This window comes from Lonchura striata, chromosome 8 (assembly GCF_046129695.1).
Source record: "Lonchura striata isolate bLonStr1 chromosome 8, bLonStr1.mat, whole genome shotgun sequence".
In the NCBI taxonomy this organism is placed as follows: Eukaryota; Metazoa; Chordata; class Aves; order Passeriformes; family Estrildidae; genus Lonchura; species Lonchura striata.
In genome coordinates, this window is record NC_134610.1 from 33,536,413 (window position 1) to 33,561,308 (window position 24,896).

At 42.1% G+C, this 24,896-nt stretch overlaps 1 protein-coding gene across 43 annotated transcripts in view; it reads left to right on the top strand.

The window, feature by feature from the left end:
• MAP2 (microtubule associated protein 2) overlaps positions 1-24,896 on the top strand; it is a 233,372-nt gene that overhangs the window by 87,201 nt on the left and 121,275 nt on the right. For 28 of the 43 annotated variants that reach the window (XM_021532512.3, XM_021532511.3, XM_021532536.3 and 25 more), the window contains one exon: positions 10,559-10,624. The exons of 5 other annotated variants lie outside the window; for them this stretch is intronic. The gene's annotated coding sequence lies outside the window, so the exon portion shown is untranslated. 10 more of the 43 variants (XM_021532522.3, XM_021532523.3, XM_021532518.3 and 7 more) reach the window with 5 other exon arrangements.

A 24,896-nucleotide genomic window follows, 5' to 3' on the forward strand; every position in this document is an offset into this window, starting at 1 on the left:
TTTGCTCAGAAACTGTCTTGTGCAAAACTCCAGGCCTTGAGCTACGGGCAGACATGAGTGTGCCTGTCTCCACTGCTGATCGGCCTTTAAAAGGTGCCAGTGGAAATTCCTTAGTGGAAATTCAGCTCCTAAGAAGGAATACCCCTGTGTATTACTGCTGATGTTGGTCCTGACTTGGTCTGCAAGGCCAGCTTCCAAAAGCAGTGAAAATTTAAGCTCTCATCAACTATGTGCAGAGAATCATCAGTTAAGAAAGGCACAGAAAACTGGCTGATTGTTAATATTCATCCTTAAATAATTTATAAGGTTAAAAAGAATAAACAAGTGACACTTTATATTTTGTTACAGCAGTCTCTTATCCTTGTTTAATATTGTTAGTGGAGAGCTTGTGTCCAGAAGGGTATTTGGTGACACCATCAGCTGAATAAGGCCTTTCAGATGTGTCTGTCTGCATTAGTAATGAGAATGCTTGCTGTCGTCTTACAAAGGAACCATTTCTTTAAAATATAACTTCCTCTTTCCCAGTCCCTCCGCAAATGATTCCATCATCAGAATTCTCATTACAGCCGTCTTTCATCCCTTTAATGTTGGATGAAAATCTCTTTGTCTTCAAGTTCCTTCAATTATTAATGATTCAGTTGTATTCTTTTTGCCAATTGGTGCAGAGAGAACCTTGGAGCAAATGTGTATTAGTTATTCCATTTATTCTCTCCTCTTCGTTCCTTCTGTGGTCTTTCTTAATAGTGCTCTTCTCCTGGTTTCTCACTCACAGGTTCTGCATCATTGCATGGGGTTTTTTTGCTCAAATATAGGAGCCATTGTGCCCCAAAGACTAACTTTATTTTTGAAGCCTCCTACAAAGAGGCAGGGAGCCTTCTTGCAAAGGCTGGGAACATCTTTATTTTTCAGTCTTTACGGTGGTGTTTATCTGAACCAGTTATACCCTATGGACCAGGTGGAAGTCTGGGGCATGAATGGCAGGTTACAGACCCAGTAAAATTGTTTGCTCCTAATCCTACAGTACAATCTGAGTGGCATTGTGGAGAGGCAGGGCCAGCCTTGGTGCCCTCTGCACCCCACTGAGGTCGTCCAGCAGCAAAGAGGGAAGGAGTAGGTGGGGTTCACATGGAACAGCTACAGGCCTTGTCCTCTGAGAGACTGAGCTGATGTAGTGGGAGCCTATAGGAGCTCCCCTTTGCATTTGTTTTCCAGCCCCAGTGTCCCTGAAGCAATGTAACTTTCTCCTGTGGCCAGCTGAGTTTTGCTGGAGCTGTACCAGTTGCCCAGTTAGAGAAACTAGATGCCTGCAGGACAACAGGATCCTTATTCTCTTCAAGGAGGATGCCAGCCAGTCCAGGCACTGCTCTTGGTGCTCTTTGTATAAAAATAAATAGTTCAACCTTCCTCAGTAGCAGGGGTTCTAGTTACCACACACACAGATTTGCTTTTAATTAGCCCAGTGGCTAATGAATTACTCTTTTATTTCCCCTTCCTTGATTCCCCTCACTCATCCCCCAACTGATTTAGAATGTAATTGTTTTCTTCCTTTATCTTCAGAAATTATATTATCTGGAATATTTTTGTTACTGCTTGGGTTTTCTCTACTTTAGAGAAACCTATCTGAAAACATGTGCTTTACACGGAAAGATTAGAAGAATGTTTTCCCAAACTCTCCCTTTTGCTTATCTGGACTCTCCCCAGTTTGCCTGTATCTATCTTACTGTGCAAACCCCACATTTTGGCATTTCTCCAGCTGAGACACCACCACCAAAGAAGATGGAATAATTATCCAAGTGTTTTAGGGATAACATCCCCATTAGGATAAACAAAACTGTGGTTTGTCTTTTTTTTGCCCACAGTAAGCATTTTCCTGTCACACTAGTGCCCAGCTACTTACTCCGGATTTGTCTAGTTATGTGTTTGAGCCTTATCTCTCAAGTGTTGTTCAGTCCTTTCCTTTTTTCATTTCCTGCTTTTAGATCTGGGAGCTGCTGTGCAGTGGGCTGCAGTGATCTTGGTTTTGGAAGAAGCTTTCCTGTGACAAACTTATCCTAACTTGGGGTGAAACCCCCATTTCATAAAACTAAAATCAGTAGTGGTGAGATGAGTTTGTTGGCATTTGTTACTGACAAGCTGATACTGCCAGAAGTATTTTTTAAGTTGTGCTCTTGTCCTGTAGGTATTTAGGTAATTGTAAACTGCTTGGTTTGTTTTTTTCCAAAGTCTTTGCAAAGATGGCCCTTTCCTGATTGATTTGTAATTTTCCACAGCTTCAAGAGACCTTTCAAGAGTGTGGTGTTTGGGAATATGTTTGTGAAGATAAAGCACTCTTGTCTGGTTTGTTCTGAAGTCTGAAATACTCTTCTGGAGTCCGGAAGGACCCAGACAACTTTCTAAGCTGCATCTGCCTTGTTCTGAGTGTTTCTTAAGTTGCTCTTTCTAACCTCTGAAGTTCTGCTTCTTTTTAAAACAATCATATGCAGTTGTTCACTGTTGGTCTTGTGAAAATTGACCAATGTTGAATATGTTGAGGTGTAGCCTTCTGTGCATTGTCTTTATTCTGCTTCTTTGCTGAACCATGACTTGTCCTGTCTACATTTCAGATCATACAGATTCTTCATTTGTTGCCTTTTATGTTCCTTAGCTTTCTGGTTATATTCCCATAGCTTTGTTTTTCCCTCATATATATGGGATTTGTCTCTGTTTTCTGCATGGTTTTTATTTGAACATTCAGACTCTTAAAAAGCCTAGCATATTCTTCCTATGTACTTGCAGAGTTTGTTAAAGCTGCTAAACTCTCTTAATTCTGCCTTTCCTTTCTAGCTATGTGTATCTCTAGAGCCTTGCACGGAGCATAAACCCTTATCTATTGAACTGTCCATGCTTCTCTTCCCTGCCAAACTGAATGGAAGTCTTCCAGAGAAACTCAGGTAGAATGGTAGAGGAGCCACGACTGGCAACTCCTCTCTCCATCCTCCTTTCTGCCTTTCCTGCTTTTAAATCCAAATCATATCCTCCTTGGTGCCCTAGAATTGCTGTAGGATCACTTCTCTGCTAAACAGTACCATCCTTTGAAACAGCAGGAGAAGTTTCCTGGCTTACTGGCCACGCTGCCATTTGGGCCTGTCATCTAAAATGCCATGGATCAAAGTACTGCTTCATCTAAAAGCAGGTCACGTCCCTTGAGGTATATGAGATAAGTTCTAAGGTCCTTCATTTATCCAAAAATCCCTTTTGTCTAATGACTTTCATGTTTTCTACCCTGTTCTGATAAACTAGATTTGACTATAATCATATTACACTTCCCAAAAGTCTCCCTGGTGATGATGATTGGATGTGGCACCCTTCACTTTGTACCCTGAGCTCATGGACAATGTGAGTGCTGTGAAATAGCTACTGTCTTTCACCCTTGAGGCAACTACCTGGTCAAGATGTGAGAAGTAATTTACATGTACAAACAGCTTAAAAAGAATTGTGGACAGTACTGTGAGACCAGGGTGAATGAAGGCTGTGTTAAGTTACCTAATCCAAGTCTCCAGTCATTAAACCCATTTTAGTCTTGATGTGGTAAGTGCTGTGGGTTCAGTGGAGCAGTGGCTGGCTTAAATGTGTGTAAGCAGAGAGGGAATTGGAATCATTGTGTTAACCACAGGAAATCTGCTTTTATGATGATGAAAACAATAATCAATCATAAGTAGTTAATGAATTAGCCTACAGTATCTGCTGTGATTATTTCACAGTAAATGTGATAGTCAGAATCCATTAAGAAACCCTTGCAAGGGGGTCCTCTGCAAAGGCAGTATCTGTAATGTGCTGTGCACATTACCAGTCCTCAGTACCTCTATCTGAAATGCTACAGTAGTGTGCATAAACACAAATCCTGATCCAAGGAGAAACTGAGTCAAGGTTCTGGAGTCAAGGAAGGGCTTCTGGTGGTTTTAGCATGGCTTTGTCTTGGAGGTCGGAGTGGCTGCTGACTGGGGTTGGTTTTACTGGAAATCTGCAGCCTGTGCAGGGCAGGTTTTGGACAGGCTGAGCCTGGCTGCCCGTGTCAGGAGGGGATAAGGTGTTACATCATTCTGGCAGTGCCATGTCTGGACCCATGTGGGTCAGGCTGACGGCCAGCAGCGTGCTCATAAGGCTGCTTTTGTTGCCTCTCCTCTGAGGTGAGCAGAGAACTGCTTCCCCTCCGGACAGCTCAGCTGCCAGGAGCTCTTCCACGGGCTTCTGCCTGACTGCTTTCCTTACGTGAAGTGTTGCTAAGTGAGATGCTGTTAAAACCAATTGTGCTACATGTTACTACATGTTTCTGCAATTTCCATTGCCTGTCTGGTTGGTTTTGCTGTCGAGGAACAGCAGTTAGCTGAGCTAACCAAATTAAAAAAATATTTCTTGAAGAAAAGTAGAAAGGGCATAAGAGAAAATAATCATCTGGCAGCTTTTAGGAAGGCAGTACATAGCTGTTAGAGAACATATTTCTGAGAAAAGATTGATCTTTAAGTAGGTCTAAATCAAGATCAAGTTGATTGATTTTTAAGCAAATACCTTTTCACTGGAAGGGACAACATATACTAACCTGTTTCAAGCAAACCTCTATTTTCATTACTGCATTAACTGTATACCAATGTCCTATTGAGTGAAAGAACCATTTTTCTAAATATAAATGGTGTTTAAATTGAAATACTATCCAAAACCTATGTTTAGACAAACAGCTAAATCTGTGTATTTTGCATTGCAGTTACTGCTTTATATATCTTTAAGACCATGACAGCTTTGTTTATATTTTAATTGCATGTTTTGTAAAATCTGCTTCAGCAAGTGATTCATTAGTTTAGAATACTTTATTTATAAATTTAATATAGAATAATAGCTAAGGCTTCTGTTAAAAGTTATGACATGACATTTAATTTAAAAGCGTTAGGTTACCTGATTAAATGAGGTACAAACTGACACATTAATAAATTCTTTTACAGTAGCTTTGATATTTTACAGTAAGCACGTTTTTGTCTTGACTCATCACCCCACTGGTAGGCCAGGAGAGAGAAAAGGTGAGAACAAGTGGTACAGATTCTATCTGCAATATTTTCTTAGTCATGGACCATGTGATAGGATGGAGAAACAGTTGGTGTTTCTCTTTGATGCACAGCTTGTCACGTGGACAGCCATCAGGACAAGGGCTGTGTGTTCACTGGTGTGATCTTTGAGCCTCCCACTAATGCAGTGCTGCCTGCACAGTTCTGTCTCACAGCCTTCAAAGCCATTCCTGGATGCAGTGCAGTCATCTGGTTTTGTGGAAAGTCACTCTCAGGTGGAATTAGTTTCTGCAAGAGGGTTGGTGCCATCAGCTGCTTCTGATGTTAGGGGAAACACAGAGAATCAGCTGGAAATTTGGATAGCCTTCCAGGAGCAGTGCAGTCACAAGGCACTTTTGGGACACATCAGATGTCTTCATAATGTTTCAGTGGTTCTCTGAGCTGGAGGTTTGCTTCTGCCATGCCAAACTTTGGGGTGTGATTGCTCACTCACCTCTTTGCTTTTCCTTTGTGGATGGATTTTGAGGTTGGGGTGTTTGTTTTTGCCCAGCTGTCAGTGACACTAGCACCCCAGAAACAGCAGGCTGAACCAGCAGTGAGATGAAGCTGTTCCCCATCCCATGCAGTACTCAGGACAGAGGGGATGGTTTGTTTTGGGGTAGCTATGCAAAAGCTTGTGTTGCAGCTGTTACTAGTGTCTCTACCACATATACATGCAAGGCTTAGGGAGTAACAGACATATTTAATGAATTTTGCTTTCCTATTCTTTTGTTATCACTGGTCTCTAAGCTAGAAAATAAGGATTTCCTCAGAAAGTCAAAGAATTTGGTGGTTTCAAAGGGTTAAGTGCAGTGTTGGTTGTTCTGAAAAACAGACCTAGGAGTATTTGAATATCCTACATATTCCAGATTGATTTTAGTGACATGCTGGCACAGAGAGAAATAGAAAATAATTTTATAGATATTCCACATATCAATTATTTAGTTGAGGAGAGTCGACTAGAATTCACAAAAGAGAGATCGTGCCTGAAAGTGTCTGTCTGACATGTTTAAAAAAAATAAGCTGAAGTAGGGGAAAGAGGCTGTAATATGCCTGTGATTTGAAGGCTCTTTATATAATCATGTTGCACAGAACCCCGTGTTTTGTCAGTGGGTGCAAGAGAGCTGGTCACGAGAGGGGGTGACTTTGGATGGATGCTGGGAAAGGGTAATGCCACCAGTACAGGCCAGTTTTATTGGGGGACTGGGAGGAAGGACAGATGAGTCCTGTAAAAATGTTGGGATCTGCTGTGGATGTAAACCTGGTGGCACCACTGGTGTAAAGGAATTTGTATGATTGAAAGGGCCCTGGGCTGGCTGCATGGGGTGGGCAAATCAGCTCTTGCATGCTTGTACTTTGAGGAGAAGACTAAAAACAAAGCCAGACTCCCCCTGCATCCTGAAACTTTCTAACCTGCCTTGAAATCCTTGTTACCCACAAAGGCTGCTAACTCAGCCTGTGGTTTTTCATAACTGCCCCACATCCACCCTCTGTTTTGTCAGTAACCACAGAGAGGAAGACAGTGACTTCATCCTTACAGCCTTCCTCACTGCACAGCCCTGGTGAAAGAGCTAGTGTGCTAAATTGCATCTGCTTTTCTTGAATTAATTAGTGCTCTTCTATTTTGTTTTTCCACTGCCTTGAGAAGGGGAAAAAAATAAAACCAAGTTTTTCCCTCAGATGGATGGTAAAATAGGTAGTATGATGTTTATTACTACTGTAGAAGATCAGACATTTAGAGAGTCTGGTGAAGCATTTGTCTCCTCTTAAGCTCCCCAGAAGGCAGTCATCCCTGTTTCAAGTGCTAAGACAATAGTGAATAAAAAGAAAATTCCCTGTTCCAGGGCTATTTTTACCAGAGTGGTGCAGTTCCTGTTCAGTAGACCTATGCCTCTTAATCTACTTCACTGATGATATTGGAAGCTATTTTAGGCATTGCATAAAATGTTCATCCAGTCATTGCTAAAAAAGAAGCAACCAACCCACAAGTCCTTTGTTAAACACTGGTTGCAAGGCTTCAGCAGTGATTTGGGTAGAAAGATCTTAAGCTGAGGCTGTGGAAGCATCTTGCTCTGTTTGGGAGCAGAGGTTGTGTGTGACCTTGGGAAAGCCCAAGCTGAGGATTGTTCTTTCTTCTTCCCCACCCCCTCATTATCCTGAAAATGAGAACACTGCCTTTATCTATTTAGGGGTTTGGCTCTTCTAATTTATGATGGCAGCTGTCTTCTGTTTTGCCCAGCATCTTGCACAGAGGGACCCAGTTTGCAGCTGGACAGTAATGAAATTGAGTTCATTATGTTGTATGAATGTGATAATGAAATAAAACTCATCAGAACCAGCAAAATCTTTTAGAGTTTAGGTCAGGCCTCAGTCACAGTGGTGAGATTTACTGAGATAATAAATGTCTTTACTCCTCTTTGAGAAGTACAATGCTGAAAATATAATTTAGTAATTTCTAGGATTTTGCTTGTCAACTTCCTTACGTTTTTATTTTCACTGTGTTGGGATGCGTTGATTTTATGTGATGAGTTTCCTACTTCTGTGAGGAAGCCAGGTAAACATGAGGTTAAATCTCAGACAGGGCTGAGTGTTCTCTGTGTTCTAGCACCTATCTGGATTAGGCTCTTCATCCCTCTCTCCTCCTATGCCTTTTGTCTTTTCAGGAGTATTTTTATAGGTGTGAAAACATGATTCAGGGCAGCCAGAACAAACTTGATGATTAAGATGGTTTTTATTTGCAGTATCTTAAGACGAAACCACTTGCCATGGGCTGTTTCAGCAGAATTTATGTCTCTGGAGATGCTGGCATGGGCAGCCTGAAGGTGGTTTGGGTACCTGCTTGAAGGTCCATCCCTAGGCTCCAGGGTGTAGGACACAGGCTGGCAATGTGCATCCATCCCTTGTAAGGTCCATCCCTAGGCTCCAGAGTGTAGGACACAGGCTGGCAATGTGCATCCATCCCTTGTAAGGTCCATCCCTAGGCTCCAGAGTGTAGGACACAGGCTGGCAATGTGTACCCATCCCTTGTGAGCCAGGGGAGTTCTGTTAGGAACCTGAGAGAAATTACAGGACAATTTTCAGGACTTCTTATTCTTCCACCATCCCAGCTTCACGATGTTTTTGCTGGGACCCCCCAAAGATCCAGGTTGCTTTGGCTAGTGAAGGGAAGCTGGAGAAGTGAGGGAGAGATCACAGCAAGGCAGTGAACAAGCACCAAGTGGTAAATGGTGGAGCTGAGGAAGATGAGGCAATGAGGCAGGATGAGGGTTTCCTTGGCTTCTGCAGAGGATGATCTTTGCAGTGGCAGCAGCAGGCACCCCTCCCCATGAGTCACAGGGAGCATTTTCAGAGCAAAGGTTTAAGAATTGTGCTAATGCCACTCTGGCTTGTTTTCTCCTGTTCCTTCCAAAAAGCTTTTTTGCTGCCATGTGGTACTTGCTCCACTGTCATGCTTGTCCCATACAGCCTACCTTCCTCCATTTCCTCATCCTCCTCACTGCTGTGGTGGTTGACAGAGTGGGAAAAAACTGTCAGCTCTGGAAAGATGCACTTAAGTTACTAAGATCTGTTTATAGCAGCGAGGGTGGAATTTCTGTTTGATGCAATGGTTGATGGATGTGTGAAGTCATCCTGTGGTTGTGGGGGAAGGCAGAAGGAAATTGATTCCCTTTGCAGCCCTCTACCCCCAGAATTTTGGGAGACAGCCCCTGGTAATCAATAGGGAATTTGTTACTCCTTCCTGTAAGCCCCTCAGCACACTCAAGGGTAAATGGGGTTTCTTGGACCTCTCCCAAATTTTGTGATAGGGAGAGGTTTCATTTTTCTGTTGATAGCCTTCCCTGTCAAATGCTCTGCTGCCACAGGGACTGAGAAACAGCAGCTTACTGCTGGGGAGTGAACCTAGTTGACTCGTGTGTCCTGAGTGCAGGGAAATTTAAGCGTGTGCTGGGCTCATTGGTTACTCCTGACTGACTGCTCCTTTGCTGTGTATGCTGTTTTATTGCAAATGCTAAAAATGCTTGAAAACAAACCAGTTCATCTTTTCATTTTTCTCATATTCTTTAAAAAAAATCATTTATGTTTTACTACCTGTTCTTTACTACTCCTCCCGAGCTGTTCAGCACCCCAGCTGCTCACAGAACATGGGGTGATTTCCAAATTCACAGGTTCCTTTTCCTACTGAGATTAATATTGTCCTGAAGAAAGCCTTGGAATAAAGAGATGAGATCATAGCAGACACAACAACTGAATAGTAGCAGTAAAACTGAAGTCCTCACTTCACAAATAACTTATGTCTGAGCTGAAATGTGCAGTGAGCCCACAGTGAGCTGTTATACTCTTGTATTTATCCTGAAGGGTCCTCGCTTGCCCCTACAGTCCTGCAGCATTTCTGCATTTTCCCTGGTTTTATTTCCCCTTGGTGTGAATAAGCAAATGCAAGGCTCAAATAGCACAGTCAGGCTGGTTCCAACACGTGAACAGCACTAAATAGAAAAATAAAAGAAGGAGAGTGAATTGCCTTCTTGATCTGTAAAAGAGGAAATACAAAAATTTTCCAGACCTCCTTTTTATCATGTACCATCCATAAACCCTGTTTGGGGTTTGGATCAGCATCGCGGCAGAACCCGGGCGCGCTGCTGCCTGTGTGCAGTGCAGCCTTGTGTGTGTCTGGCAGCAGCACAAAAGAAAGCAGCTGATGATATTCACAGCATTAAAGGCCCGATTCCTGGGGACACACTTGGGTGGATGCAATTAAAATGCTTGTCAGGCATTTGATACCAGCAAGCCCTTGACAAACCGCTTCAGCAGCCGCGAGGTGCAGCATCCTATTGTAAGTGGATGATGGCGGAGCTGGCTGCCTTGGCGTCGTTCTGGAAATTTCTGTGGCCAGTGAACTCCCTCTTCCTCTCCCACTCACCCTCTTTTCCTTTTCACCGCTGCGGGGACTTCTGCTAATTTGCAGTTTTCCTTTTCCTGACATGCACATGGTAGATACGAGCTGGTGGCTTGCAGACTGCGTCTGGCTGGGGATAGGCAGCGACCGATGGATAACAACACTCCGGGAGAATGATTATGCAGCAGTTATTTAAGGATAGGCTTTTGTGGTATGGCAGCAGATGAGCTGGTAATGATTTTATTTCAAAAATGTCAGCTTTGTTTGCTTGTTGAGAATTTGAGAGATTTATTACCTTTGTGCTGAAGCTTTTTGGATTTTGTCTGCTGTAGATTAAAATCTGTAGCAGTGCACGCTGGATGAATTAAAATGAATAGGTAATAAACTTCTGTGGATCTGTTTATACATTGATGCATGCATAGTGTGTGTTGTATGCAGACACACCTTCATACACAGATGACTGGATATGTGTATGCATTTTTTGTCTTCGTATGATAGAAGAAAAACTTTTCTTATAGCTCAAAACTGTTTTATAGCAAAAATGCAATGTTTTCAGGGTTTTTTTGCCCCTCCCTTTGTTTTGTATTAGCAGATTCTTCAGTGTATAGTCTTGGACGCAGCGTGCTGATTGGAATCCTCTTGTTCAAAGATCAGAAAGGTAGGATGCCTCTCTTTGAATGTGGGAATGAATGTGGCACAGGGTGTGGGCTGCTCTTTGTTATTTTGGTTTTTCCTTTTTGATTTAAACAATAGTTGGTTTTGTTTGTTGTTTTTTTTTTTTTTCTTTTTTTTCAGCTTTGCAGAGATTTTCAAATTGTTGTGCCAGGCACTGTGAAGTTATTTGTAATGTGTAAATATATGCTCTAGGTAACTAATTAGCCCTTTTGGCTGCAGCTACCAAAGGGTAAGACACAAACATGAATGCTTTTCTATTGTCTTGTCTTAGTACAGCGAGGGTGCAAGCTGCCCCCTCTCATACCACATTTGGGGATGTCCTAATACTGATTTTAGCATCAGCAAGGACAGGGTTAAACTGGCAGGCTTGTTCCAAGCGGGTACAATCTCTCCCAGGAAAGCAGCTCATGGTTCCAGCAGGCTGTCAGTGCTGGGTGAGCATCTGTCTGATGGCTTTTTCACATACCACTGACACTTCAGAAATTATGTCTGTGTATCAAAAGGAGGCAAACAAGCTAGGGTTTTTTGGCAATGTCATTCCTAATTCCCAGAAGTAGCAGTTTATTGTCCTCTTCCCCTAGTACCTTTTGGCTGTGGTTACTTTAAGCCTTTGCCCCTGTAAAGGAAAAGAGGGAGGTAAAATGTTACAGAATAAAATCTTTAAGTTCCTTTGTATTGGACTTCCAGGTGTGTCAGGTAGCTAAGGAATACAGATTTCATTGATTTGCATTGAGGACTGTGCTAAAAAAAACACCCAAAAAAATCTAGGCAGGATTGAAAATCTGCTCCCTTCACCTTGATGCAGAGAGAAAAAGGTATATCCATCTTGAATTAACTTCTCAGGTGCCAGTTCTCACCCAACACCTACCAAAGCAGACTTTATGAGGTTCTTCTCTGTTATGGTGCCCTACAGGTGATCATACTTCTTAGGTCTGCATTTAGACCTGGAGGGAATGTGTGCAATCACAATATGCATGTGTCTTTAGTCTGAAGTTTTAGGGGGCTTTTAAAAACCTGAAAAAAAAAATCATAGGATTTTTTTGTTCTGGAAAGGCAGTTGTGTTTCATTCTTTGAGAAAGCCTGGGCTCTTGAAATGGTCATTGTGACTCCCCAGACAGGGAGGAATCCCAAACCAGAACCTGGGCACTGGCAAAAGTGTGGGCCACTGCTAACAGCAAAGCATGCCTCAGAAAGGTGATGAATAATCAATATCATTGAACCACAGAACTGGTTGATAGATGCTGTTTCCTGAGGGAAAACATTGTGAATTTTTCCAGATAGTCTCTCTCCTGTTTTCTTACGTACAATTCTCTTATTTGTTTCCCTTTTCTGCACATCTTTCCATTCTCTTAGCCCTTGTAGGTTTTCTATCTTTGGCAGAAGGCTTTTTACCTAAGAGATTTTCCTGGCTGAATAAAATCCTTGAAAGGAATTCTTTACTTCCTAGTTTATCTTAGCTGCTTTTAATACTGTTTCCTCCTGGTATCAGTTATCACTAGACTCATTGAAATAGAGAAGCCTGTAGTAAATAGTGTTTAAAATGCTTTAATTTGTGAAAAATGCATTCAGTTATTTTATTTTAGTTAAGAGCAAGTCCCTTCTCTTCCCTCTACTTTTAATTTCATTTCCATTGTTCAAGGCAAGAAGCCAAACTGCAGTCTCATTCTGATTTCATTAATGTTTTGCAAACTCTGTCTCAAGGACTAATATTGCTTGCTGGGCTTGATGTCAGAATCCAAGGTTGTGCTGCAGCACCAGAGAAGGGGAAAGGAAGGATCTCCCACAAATAGAAATGATAGCATTGTTAGCAGACAAGTAGAACTACATAATTTTTATAGTATTGGTGGATAAAGAATCCCATTTTTTTACAGTGTGATCTCTTGAGATCCCAGTAGGTTTTCATCTGCTGTGGAAATGTCTCTTATCTCCTGTGCACAGCATCTTTTCAATCCTCTGTGATATTTAAAAACAAAGAAAGGGCATTGGCTGTTTGTTATTAAATCAGAGTTGGTGGAGACTGGATTTTTTTTTACTACATATAAAAATATGTGTGCATTTTTTTGTACTTCTGATTTAGCAGTCATTTTGGCCTCTTCCTTTTATCTGGGTTTTTAAGATTCATGTTACAAATCATTCCTTTGGGCTACAAAGAAGAAAATGAAATGTTATACTGGCAGAAATGGAAATTATTTAAAACAATACAATTTTCTTGACGAAGAAGTAAGGGGTACTTAGGATGTAAGAAGAGAATTAATTCTAGATTGACAGGACTTAAAAATCCTGTGGCCACAGGCTTGCCTTGGAATATCAAAAATAAAAATAAAAAGAATATCAAAATAAAAACATTTTGCTAACCAATACAAAAGGCAACAGAAGCCAGAGTGTGCAGCAGCAATGAGGTGTGCTGGATTAGAGTGTGTGGGCTCCAAGCATTCACCCAGGGTGACGTGATGTTTGGCACTCACCTTCCATTAAACATCTGACATGGTGACCAAATGAGCCAAAGGCATCCAGAGGGAACACGTGGTGTCACTTCAGCCCCAGTCAGGCTTCTCCTGCAGGGAGCAGCTCCAGGAGTGAATTTGGGCCTCTGTGTCTGCCCCTGCCCTGAAATGGTAATCTGGTTTTTAACCCTGCTCCTGATGACCCTCACAGAGGAGGTAAGGAGGCATTATGGCAGTTCTAGGCTGGGTCTAAACATCCCTGGTTTGTTTGCTGGGGTTAGGTCACCAGGACTGATGTTGTTTGTCCTGTGATTACATGGAACAAGCAATGGTTTGAGCATTGGGATGAAGGATGCTGACTTTGACTTATGTCTTGTGCTTGATGATGAACGATTCTCAGTGATGATTTTCCTGCTGTTTTACTGATTAGAAAGACTGTCTCCTAGGCAAATGGTTTGATGGCAAATATAGGCAAGCCTATATTACGGCTTTTCTTTCAGCTGAAATGTGAGCAGGGTCACTTGCAGGATCTGTTTTTTCTAGTTGAATGTCAGTTTTCACGGGATGTGTAGGAAGGCAGCTACTTCTGTAACAAAACAGGCTGGAAGTGGTCAAGGGATTCAAAAGTTACTAGCTGCAGAGAACAAAATCTACATAAAACTTTCAGTGACTATGACTGGAGCTGATACATCTTGATGAAAGTTCTTTCAGATGGATTTGCATCTCCTCCCATGCCAGAGCTTCCACTATTCCAGTTTCTGTGTGCTGCCAGCTGGGCAGGGCACGGTGTGCTCTAGAGCTGCCCTGGCCATTGGGTGCGTGTGCTGCCTGTCTGGCACTGAGTGGCGAGGTTATGGCAGTGCTTTCTTCATGTAGAGGAAGAATTCAGTTTGATTTTGTTTTTCATTTCTAGGAAGAAAAATTTCTGTCCTTAATTCTCTGTCAAGTTACATTTAAATAGTAAAAGCTAGGGATAGTTAGCAGAAGTTTGGTTTTGTAATGTTAAAAAGGACCTTGTGTAAGCTGTCAAGACAGTAATCATAAAAGCACAAGAATCCAATGGAGAATGAACTGGACCAGGAGCTGGGCTGACATGGCCTCAACTGGAGTAAAAAGGTGCACCTGATTAGGTGCAGGCCTGTGGTTCCTGTGAACAGCTGGAAAACTGCCAGGTTAATTCCTGAAAGTTTGTGTCCTCTTTCTCTTAGTTTTTTTTCCTTTTTTCTTTGCCTTTGAAACAGACAAAGAAATGCCAATGTATTTCTCAGGAGAAGTATTCATCTTTGCAAATACTTGAGATCCTTGGTTGCAGGAAGCATGTGAAATTTGATGATGAGACTTAGGATGGTGGGTTTTGTCTTGGCTGCAGTAACAAAGGTGTTTGTGGTATTACTGCAGTAGCAGTAACAATAAAAAGGTTAAAACCTTTACTAAGATTTGATTTCTCCCAGCTTCACCCATCAGCTTAACTCTTTATTCTTTATTGTATTATGATCATCATTATGATCATCAGTGATGGCATTTAAGATGTTAATGAATAAATAGTAATCAATTAATCTGTCCCGTTTCATACAAAAGAATGCTGTTTCCTGATGGACACTTAGCTGGCATGCCAAAGCTGTGAAGGGCAGAGTCTGTGTTGCCAGTGGCATGCTAGGAAAAATCCTCTATAGCAGCAATGCTGCTGAGTCATGCTTTACAACCCTGGAACATTCCCTGAAAGGCTGGAGCTGCAGACTAACTTACTTTCCCCATCCTGGTCAGGGGAAAATCCATTCCATTATTTGCCACCAAGCGAAGCCTCTAGATAGTTATGCACTACTGCTGTTATCAGTGACCTTTTGTGGGGTGCATTAGCATGGAGCTTGCGAGAAATCATGGGCAATTTATTTTAATACTTTGGGTGTCAGTCGGTGCTAAATCACAGAAGCTATTTACGTTTATTTTCTGAGTCATCCCGGCTTCTTGTGATAAGGTGATTTTTTTTCAGTGTATATGGTTAGTTAAACTGCTTTTATCTCTACATTTCTTATTTGGTGTGTATATTTTGCTTAAAAATGCAAATGTATGCCTTAATTGGCTAAAAATTAATCACATGAAAGGAGGTGACTTTCTTTGCCTTTTCATTGTCAAGGGGAAAGGGGTTCATGACTGCTGGAGACAGGAATAGAGAGCGGTAGGGGAAATATCAGAGGCTGTATTAAGTGACAGGATAAAAGTCCCTGCAGCATCCAGTTGTCTCTGTTGTTCCCAAGTTGCTTCCTTCCACATGCCCAAAGGGACCTGAGCACTCTGCTGCTCCTCAGCATGGTAGCATTTGATACTGAGAAGCTTGATTTTGTGGTAGAATTCATAGCCCTGAATTTGTCTGAGGAGAAGAAGATACATGGGACAGCTCTGGGCACATCCTCAAACATTTATTTCAGGTGTTTGAAGTACAGATGTGGAAACAAGGTCACGACACATCTCTGTGGAAAGTTCCTTGACAAATCACTGCCAACTGGAAGTACAGGGCAGCACAGTCCAAGCATAGGTAGTACAGCAGAAGGGAGGTCCTACTGAACTGGTGTCTCATTTTTGCTCTGGAGGAAGCCCCTGGTTCTTCCTGCCCTGTAGTGCCAGGAGCAGGGTTCACCTGCCCATACATCCCTGTAAAGCTGGGCTGTAGTGTTGGTCAAGGTACTCTCAGGCCCCACATGAGCTTCTGGCAGCACTGCACAGGCCAGGGTAATGCCTCAGGTTTGAGCTTTTCTATTTTTCAGACTCTGTGCTGCTTTAGTGTGTGGGTCTGAGCTTCATATTAGAGGATGGTGAGCTCTCTGTACAGAGCAGGGAGACAAAACAATTTCTTCTCCAGCTGGGGACCAAGGACAAATGATCCAAATTTCAGGCCCAAGAGCAAAAACAATGTGGACTGAAGAGAGAAAAACAAGAAGGGTGGGACTTCATAACCTAAAGCTGTAATTGCACAATTAACTCCAATATGCAAATGGAGCAGAACTTATAAAAGCGAGAGACCCCATGACCAGTTGTCCATTTTGTGACCATTTTGGTTCATCTTGGGTGCAGCCCTGGCTGGGCTCTTGTGCTGCCCCAGGTGGATCCATGGAGGCCTTTTAATGAATCCCTGCTTTATTCTTTAACTCTGTCCAGCCTCTGTTCTAGGTCAGCCATCAGGAGGCATCAAGGGACTGCTGCTCTCTTGCAACTCTGTTCTACATCTTTGAGCTTCAGGAGGGTTTTATTGGCATTTCTGAGCTGATAATTTCCAGTATAAGATGTCAGTGGAGTTGATTTGGAGTTTCACAGACTTAGAAGTCTCTCTTGCTGGCGTGGCTTTTCTACACCCAGATTCCCCTTGCTCCCTGTTTTTCAGAATACTTCAGGCTGAGGTATCATGGAGAAAGGGCAGCAGAAGTGGATAGCACAGGGCTGTAGCAACATGGAGATTAATCAGGCTCTGCCTTTGGGCAGCCTAGCTCTGGAAACCAGCCTGCCCTGTTGGGATTCAGCACTGCTGCATCCTTCTTCCCTTGTACCTAGGCCTGAGCACCCCAGAGCTGCTCACTGGCAGCTCCAGCTTGCCATTGTCTCTGTCTGCAAACAGAGCTATAAAAACTGTCTGCAGTCATAGTCTACCTAAAGTTGTCTCTGGCAGCAGTTAGAGAAGGGAGAAACCCATTAACATTTCATAATTTAGGACAGAACTTTCTGCTTTAGTATTTCCATAGCTGCAACAGTTTAACACAAATCTGTTGAAGGGTGGATTTACTTGCATTGATCCAAACCCCATTTCAGCACTTCTAGTGGGATTGTGGTGGCCTGGTTGATGAATTTGCATTAGACCCCTCCATGCTGGCAACAGGATGTAAACCAAATTTGTGGTGAATCAAGATGGTGATACCTATACCTGTACTGATGAATGCATATTAACTTTGGGCTTAGTTGTTGCTGCATTTCAGTGTATGCCAGCCAGTCTGTGCTGCCAGGCTTTATCCTGGAGCTACAGCCAGGTGTAATCCTGGCCACCCTCGAGGTGCTCAGCCCCTCTCATGGCCAGCTTTCAAGTGAGAACATATCCCTGACCCAATGACATTCTGCTCCAGTGGCTTCCCCAGGCTTCTGGCAAAGTCAAGTGTAGTCTGACTGTTGGTCCTGCGTCTTTTAAAAATTTATAGGAAATTGGAAATACACATACTTCACTTTTCAGTGAAACAAGGTGCAGTTGAATGTGCAGTGAGCTCCTTACTCATAATGCTTGAGCCAGTGTGCAGCTCCTACATGTGTCTCTGAATCTCTAAATGACAGGACATTTGAGTAATCTTTTCTTGGGTTTAGCAAAATGATGATAAAACTGAAGAACATTAGAAGCCAAAGAATGAGTCAAGATGGAACTGATTTTTTTTAATACACATAATAGAAATAAAAGCTACAAATTGAGAACCTCAGTCATGTGCTGAATGACCTCAGGAAAGATCGAAAGCTAAGATTTAAATTCTGTGATCCCCTAGTGCTATGCATATACAAAAAAGATCAACCTCTCTTTCCAGAGCCCACTGGGGTCCACAGAGATTTGTGCTCAGCACCTGTTGCTATGGGTTCACTGTACTCAGAGCTGCTCTTGATGTCCCCCTGAGCAGAAGCTTTATTGTTTAACTCCCTCTTGGGTCATGTGCAGTGCCTGTGGGAGAATTGAGTCCTCCTCTTGGAAAGTTGCCATGAAGTATGGCTGCAGTGCAGCTAAGCATATCACCAGTCACTAAAGTAAGAATTGGTGCCATTATTTGTGGTGGTGGTGTTACATAATAAGAACAGCAGTACTTGTAAGGTCAGAGTGAGGCATGGGCAGAACTGCTCACTGTGCCAACCTTCCCTGGAACAAATGCCCTTGAGGGTTTAAATGAATGAGCTCACTCTTAGGTTCATGGTATTTAGTGTCCATTAATAAACATGTCTTTCAGCAAACACTTGTGGAAGTAATTATGGAAAAGTAAATTCCAGACTAATATATACAACTACTAAAAGTAGTTTTACAGTTGTGTGCTAGCTCGTGTGTCTAAAAACTTTAAATACCAATGTATGTGTAACAAGGGGGAAACTTGAGGACTTTAGTGATTAATTATACAACAAAAGAGATGGAGACCATGCTCCATTACACTAGTAAGGCATCCATTGCAGCTCACAGCTTATAAACCACAAAGAACTCACTAACGAATAAAAATCCCCAAAGAAACAAAATCAAAAGAAACAAAACAAAAGTGGAGTTCTCTGTAGTTGCCTGGCACTATCATCTGAACTGATGCACACCTCTTTGTTCCCATTAACTCTGTGTCCCCTAAATGTTGTGTTTTGCAAATCTTGGAGTGGGTGGGTAAGTGTAAGAGCAGAATAGTCAGAGATTTTGATCTTCATAAACAAGTTAGTTCAATGTTGTGGGGTGGCCCTTAGTTCATGGAACTGGCTAGGTTGCATTCTTGGGAGTATTTGGTGGGCTTGTTGTTGTGATGCAGTCCTGTTATTTTCAGTGTTGTTGTCCTGTAACTTTTGCCTGAGAATGATATTTACAGATCGAGCAAAGCCTAGAGCCTACCTTTTCTCGTGTGCTGTCATTCCCTGTTCTGTGTGTCTGTAGGAAATGCAGCATGTTTAATCTTACTTAGCATATAGAATGGAGGGAACCAGAGCAGAAGGGTGTATTGAATCTAACAGTCCCTGCTCCTGGGCATTGGTGCTTGGCAGCCCAGGTGCAGCTCAGAAGGCACAGCTGTGTTGCTGTGGTTTGCCTGCACAAGTTGGACGTGGATGTCTTTAGGCAGGAGGGTCTGCACATGACCAGAGAAATGCCTCCTCTTTCTCCTGTGCCTGTGATGGTGGTGGTGTTCTCCACCACATGTGAAGGCCACATCTGTGCCTTTTGCTGAAGGTCATATTGGTTTTTTCTTTTCTCAGAGAGATCTGTGCAGGAAAAATTCTTCTAATTGCTGCTGCTGTGTTTGAAAAAGGTTGCACAGAAGATTAGGGCTGTTATGATATCCTCTGTAGGCAACTTGGCAGGTGACTGTGGTTCTGCTTCAGAGATGTCTCCAGAGCCAAAGCCACCTCAGTTACCTTTTGGATTGTGATTTGGTGTGACTGCAGCTGTGCTACAAAATACTTCTTGGCTGTGCAACCCAAAACTTTGTTGTTGTTATTGTTCCTCATATGTTAAAGGTTAATCCGAGCAAAGCAGGCCGAACATAAGTATTCAACCATGGTGAATGGTTTTGAAAAATATTTGTGATTTCCTCCCTAAAATACCAATCTGTCATTAACAGTGGAGAAAAGTAGTGAGATGTACAAAGGGGGATACAGTCAAATCATTGCATCTGTGTGCATGTTCACCTGCATTTTTTTAGTGTTTGTGTTTGCATTTTCTGGAGCTCTCTTTATTACAGATAGCCCTTGTAACAACACTGTTGTGACCTACAAAATTCCTTTTGCAGTATCCAGATGGGCATGAGAAATACCAAAACAAACTCTTCTATCTAATATCAATGCAGGAGTGCTGAAGTTAGAAATATTTTTATGAGATCTGTTGTAGTAAAGTACTATGGACAGCCTAATTCCTGGAATAAATAAACTTCTTCCTGCAGCCAAATATGTGTGTATATATGTGCATAATCAAATACAACATAGAAATTATATAAAGCCATGGTGTCAGGAAGGGAAGAAAATAGTGTATATTCTTTCACTCACCTGGAATTTCACTCAGTTTGTAAAACTCCATTGTTTGGGATGTTTTAAGGTGTGGATTTTTTGCCTTTCTACATCTGTCAGAGGGGAGATGATTGTTTCTATCTTGTCAGGCAGAAAGGTTATTTAGGTGTTCTAAAATACTGTTACTGAGCTAGAATTGTTAAAATAATTTTAAAAATACTCTTACTGGGCCTAGAGTAGCAACTATGGAATTAACTGTTGACTTGAAAAACCTTAGGCAAGGCTTGCAGTGAAGGATAATCCCAGATGTGATAATCTCCTTTCCACATGTATTTTTGTTTGAATTGTTTACTAAATGTAATGAAAGGCCCAAATTGTTCATGCACATTCTGTCAGAAATATGTTACCACCTGTTATGGACAGGTTTAAACATAGAAGAGCAGAAAAAGCTTAAGTCTCTGTATAAAAAATGGAAAGAACTTTGAAGGTTCAAAATACTCCCAAAATCGAATTAAAACCAAACAAGATTAAATGTTGATGCCAAAAAAAAGATATATTTTTATTTAATAGTAAGAGAGACAAAGAGAAAAGTAGAGAAAAATTAGAAAAAATTCGAAGTTACTTGAAAAAGCATTGAATAGGTCATCACCACACTACACTTTGCACCAGTTTTGCCTTCCTTTCTATGGGCCTCAAGGCAGGCTGCTCACAGTTCAATACTGCATGTGGTTTTCAGGTGTTAAAGAGACAATGTGATAGGCAGAAATAATGATAAAGCACTATTTCAATCTCTTTAGGTGTTAAGCAGTCATAATGATGAAGCACTTTTTGAAGCCTTTATCTTATTATTAGGCTCTGACACCACCTTTGGATTCACGTTATGATGCTAATACGCTTCCTTGCCATTTCACTCCTTTCTCCTTAAATCAAGAAAAAGAAGTAGTTGTATAATAAAATATGCTGTGATAAAGTCATATATTATGACAAAGCTTAAAAAGGGTTTTGAGGATTTCCAGTCATGAGTGTTTATGAGAACTCATTTTCATTTCTCAGCAATCCTGTTTGCAGAGCTCACTGGGTGTCTCTAAAGATGAAGTTTCAGGTGTCAGCGAGGTGGGAAGCAGGGACCCTCAGCTCCTGCAGGAAGCTGCTGGCCACATCTGAAATGCTGACTGGAAAGGCTGTGCCTGATGGGCTGCCTGCCAGCACAGAGACAGTGGCACTGTCTCTGCAGGTTTGCTGTAGGAAGGTTAAGCCCTATGGATTGAAGTAATCCTTTCAGTATTAAAAGCCCCAGACTTGCAGTGTCTGTAGGGGAAGGGCCTGTCGAACAGCACAGAAACTTGCTGAGAAATCTCTTGAGTGTCTCTCACCAGCCCCTCCAATGTGTCCCCTGCAGTTTTGTGGTTGTCTCTGGCTGTTGGTTTGTCAGGCTCATCAGCAGCTTTTGCTTTTGGTAAAATGCTCCCCCACAACAAAAATTGGCATTTGGATCCGAGTTCCTTGGCTGCTTAGTGGAATTAAGTCTTTCACTGATCCATGTCATTCAATATTCACTGCGGCCCACTAGCTGACACTGTTTCCTGATCCTTTTGCCCTGCATCTGTCACTGATCCTGTATGTGCAGAAAGTTTGTACCTCTGAAGTGAAATGGGCTTTTTTTTTTTTTTTTTCTTTTTATACTCTGGTGTCCATGGCAGCTTGTCTCAGAACCCCAATGAAACACTGGGCTTGCCAGGCTGCCTGCCACATTTCCAACACAATGTGCCCCTGCCTTTCCCAGAGCTGGGCTGTTTTGTCCCTGGGTCTGAAGCATGTGTTTGCAAGGCACAGAGGCATAGCTTATCACTGCTGGGCAGGAGCATCTGTCCCAGGCTCTGCTCATGTTGTGCTTGATGGAGAGAATGGGTGAATTGCTAAATGAAAGCATGGAAGGAAACCCCATGACCTCTGCACCTGTTTTAGGTTAGAGGGCTCCATGGGACAAGAGCCAGCCTTTGAATCAGCATGTCTAGAGCTGGGCTGGGCATAGGAAAACTACTTATCTGTTTAAATAGACTTGATGGCTATTTTGTGGCTGCCATCTGTCCTATTTCACACACAGTAACTTCGTTTTATTATCATCTTTAACATGTCTTACTAGGTCTCTAAACTGCTGGTCAGTCTGCATTCATTAGTGAATAAAGAGACTGCCACTTCTTTTAACAGAAAATAATCTTACTACAATAGTGGTAAGCGAGCCTTTCCCCCCCTGTTTTGGCATGAGTGCCTTTCTGCACAAGAAATGTGATTGATAGCAGGGACCTAACTGCAGCATTTATAATCCTGATTAATCACAGCACTTTAATAGGGTGCTTTGCTTTAAACAGAAGACAGTGGCCATCTAAACAATAGCTGAAGCATTAAGTATTGAAAGACAAAATTAATATTATTTTTTTTTTAATATATTAGGAGGGAAAAAAAGGCAGGATTTCAAGGAAAATGAGTATTGGGTGTGGAGGATACTTCGGGGAGCACTGTAAAAAGTTTGTTAGCAAGAGTTAAGAGGTTTGAAGGAGTTTTCAAGTGGGCAAACAGTAATAAAAATGTAATGGCAAATGTGTAATGCACTGTAAACATGGTTTGTTGTGCCAGTTCATATCCCAGTCAGTCTGCTTACCTGCTGTCAGGAGATGGTAGTGATTCATGTGCTGATGGTTGGTTCCAAAGTCCATATGGCAGTAGGGAGCAGACTGAAGGTCTTGGGATCTCTGGATCAAGTCACATGCAGCACTGCATGTGAGTGGGAATAGGAGTCACTCTGAGAGCATTCTCAACATCAGCAATGAAGGCTTTTAAAAAGATTGCATGCATCAAGGTGTCCAAGTGTTCCTGAGGGCTGCAGGGAGCCTTGTGGCTGTGCAGAGATGATTGGATTGTCTTTGGGTGCTCAACACTGTCACTTTCCAGTGCACATCTGTGAACTAAAAATTGAAAGGAGTCCTAGCTCTTTCTATAGCAAAACCCTACACAGGTTTCTGTGCTGACAGGGTGAGAGGGAGGAGTGAGCCCTCCAGGATGTGGAATATGCCAACACTCTCAGGACCTTGCGTCCCTCACCAGAGGTGGGTTGGGAGGTGGTTGGTACGTGAGTGAGTTAATAGACAATTGAATTTTAAGGTCTTTGCAGAAATGTATTGGTCTCCTTTTGCCCATTTCTAGTCTCTGTCTCATTGAGATGTGTTGAGCTTCTACAAAAAGTTTCAAGTGCCCTAGTAAGCACTGCATGAATATGTCTTAATATATCCTAAAGGGGTTATTGTTATGGAGTGCTGTGCCTGACAATATCAGCAAGGGAATGGCCAAGAGAATATTTCCTTTTGGGTGCTTGTGGTCAAAGCTACTCCCTTGCTGTTTGGAGGGAAAGCATCTATCTGCAAAACTTAAGCCAAAACTTGAAAAAAGCTGCCTAATCAAACAAAAAGCAAAGTGGCAAAGAGAGAAGGGGAATAGAAAGATCCTATTCTGTTTTGAATTCCTGTTGGAACTGGCCACCTGTGTGGTTTTCGTATTGTTCTGTTGCAGTGAGTAACAATTTGTAGAAAATAAACCTTCATTCCTCCTGCCCTAACCACCCTGAGCACTGTTTACATTTAGGATGGGAGCAACTCTGGGGTTGCTGCATTGTCACTTAAGCAAAACTAAGGAGCAACTACACGGTGTTTTGGCCATTGTAAAAGAAAATGTCAGTAACTGTAGATGGTTAGACACTGAACAAAACAATGTGAGAGCTGGGAAATGTGTGGGGACACTGACACACAACAAAATTGCACTTTATGTGATGGGGCAACTCTACAGTACTTGGGTTCTCTAGAAGCTGGTAGATAAAGTTGCTTGCATGAAGACAGTTTTCTGCTAGATCTTCCACTGATTTCTCTGTAATTTGGGATGAGTTATTTAATTCCTACTCTAACACCAGACTACATTACTTTTTCTTAGCTAGAAAACGTGTGGGAAACATGTTTCTGGATGCCATGAGGTAGATGCCTAAGCTACAAGAATTTGTGTAGTTATTTAAAGCCTGTATATATCTTATATTCCCTTAAAAATGGGGTGACTAGGTCAGTCACTTAGCAGGGGACCTAGATCATGCAAAAGCATTCACAAGTTGAAGGCATTGCTGTTAGAATGTGCTGTGGATGGGGCAAGTGCAAAGAGCTAAATGATAGTGCTTTGGTTTTTGCAGCAAACAAAACCCTGTGGTCTGGAGCATGGCTGGGCACTAGCCTAGCATTTGCTTGTATAAGCACAAATGGCAAATGCTTTTATTTTGGTATTTAAAACACCAGAAATTAACATTCTAACTGCTTGAAAGTCATCATATGCAAAATTTGCTGTTAGGGCCTACGGTTCACTGTGCAGCATATGTTATATGAAACTCCTGTTCATGTGTTACATCAAACTTCCAGTTGTTGACACTGAAGGCCACAAAAAGAGAAATGCTCAGGGCAATGAATTTCCTATTACTTTTCTCTACACCCTGTCACAAATTTGAGATCTAACAACTGATCCTAGCACTTTAATATATTACTTTCACCTTGCCCTTTTTCAAAACAACTAATCTTGCCATAAGCGTGTGTGTGTTTGTGTTCAGTCATCTCTTACCTGCACCATTCCACCCATTGGTGTATTAAGGGGCTGTGGATAATTAAACAAGTGTGCACTTTCTTTGTGGTATGCCCAAGAAAGACTGAAGATTTCTTCACTCTGGGACCACATCCCTTCTCAGTCAGTCTGGCTCTTAGGTCTGTAGAGATTTTTGATGTTTTGTGACACCTATGTGGTATCGTATCATGTGGGTTCTCTCCTTGCTTTTTCTACCTCTCTTGAGGTCAGGATTGAAGGCACTTGAGAGGGTGTTTCATGTTCAGACTCAGGTGTTTATTGTTTCTTATCAGTGAAACAGCCCCACAGCCATGAGTTCTGCAGCCTTCATTAGCAAGGCACAAAATGACCAACTATCTCTTGTTACAAGGTCTTTTAAAACTAAACTATCCAATTAAGAAATGACACCTAGATTATTTTCCATTTTAACCCAATAACTGACCCCTCAAAGTCCTCAGTGTGGACTTTTC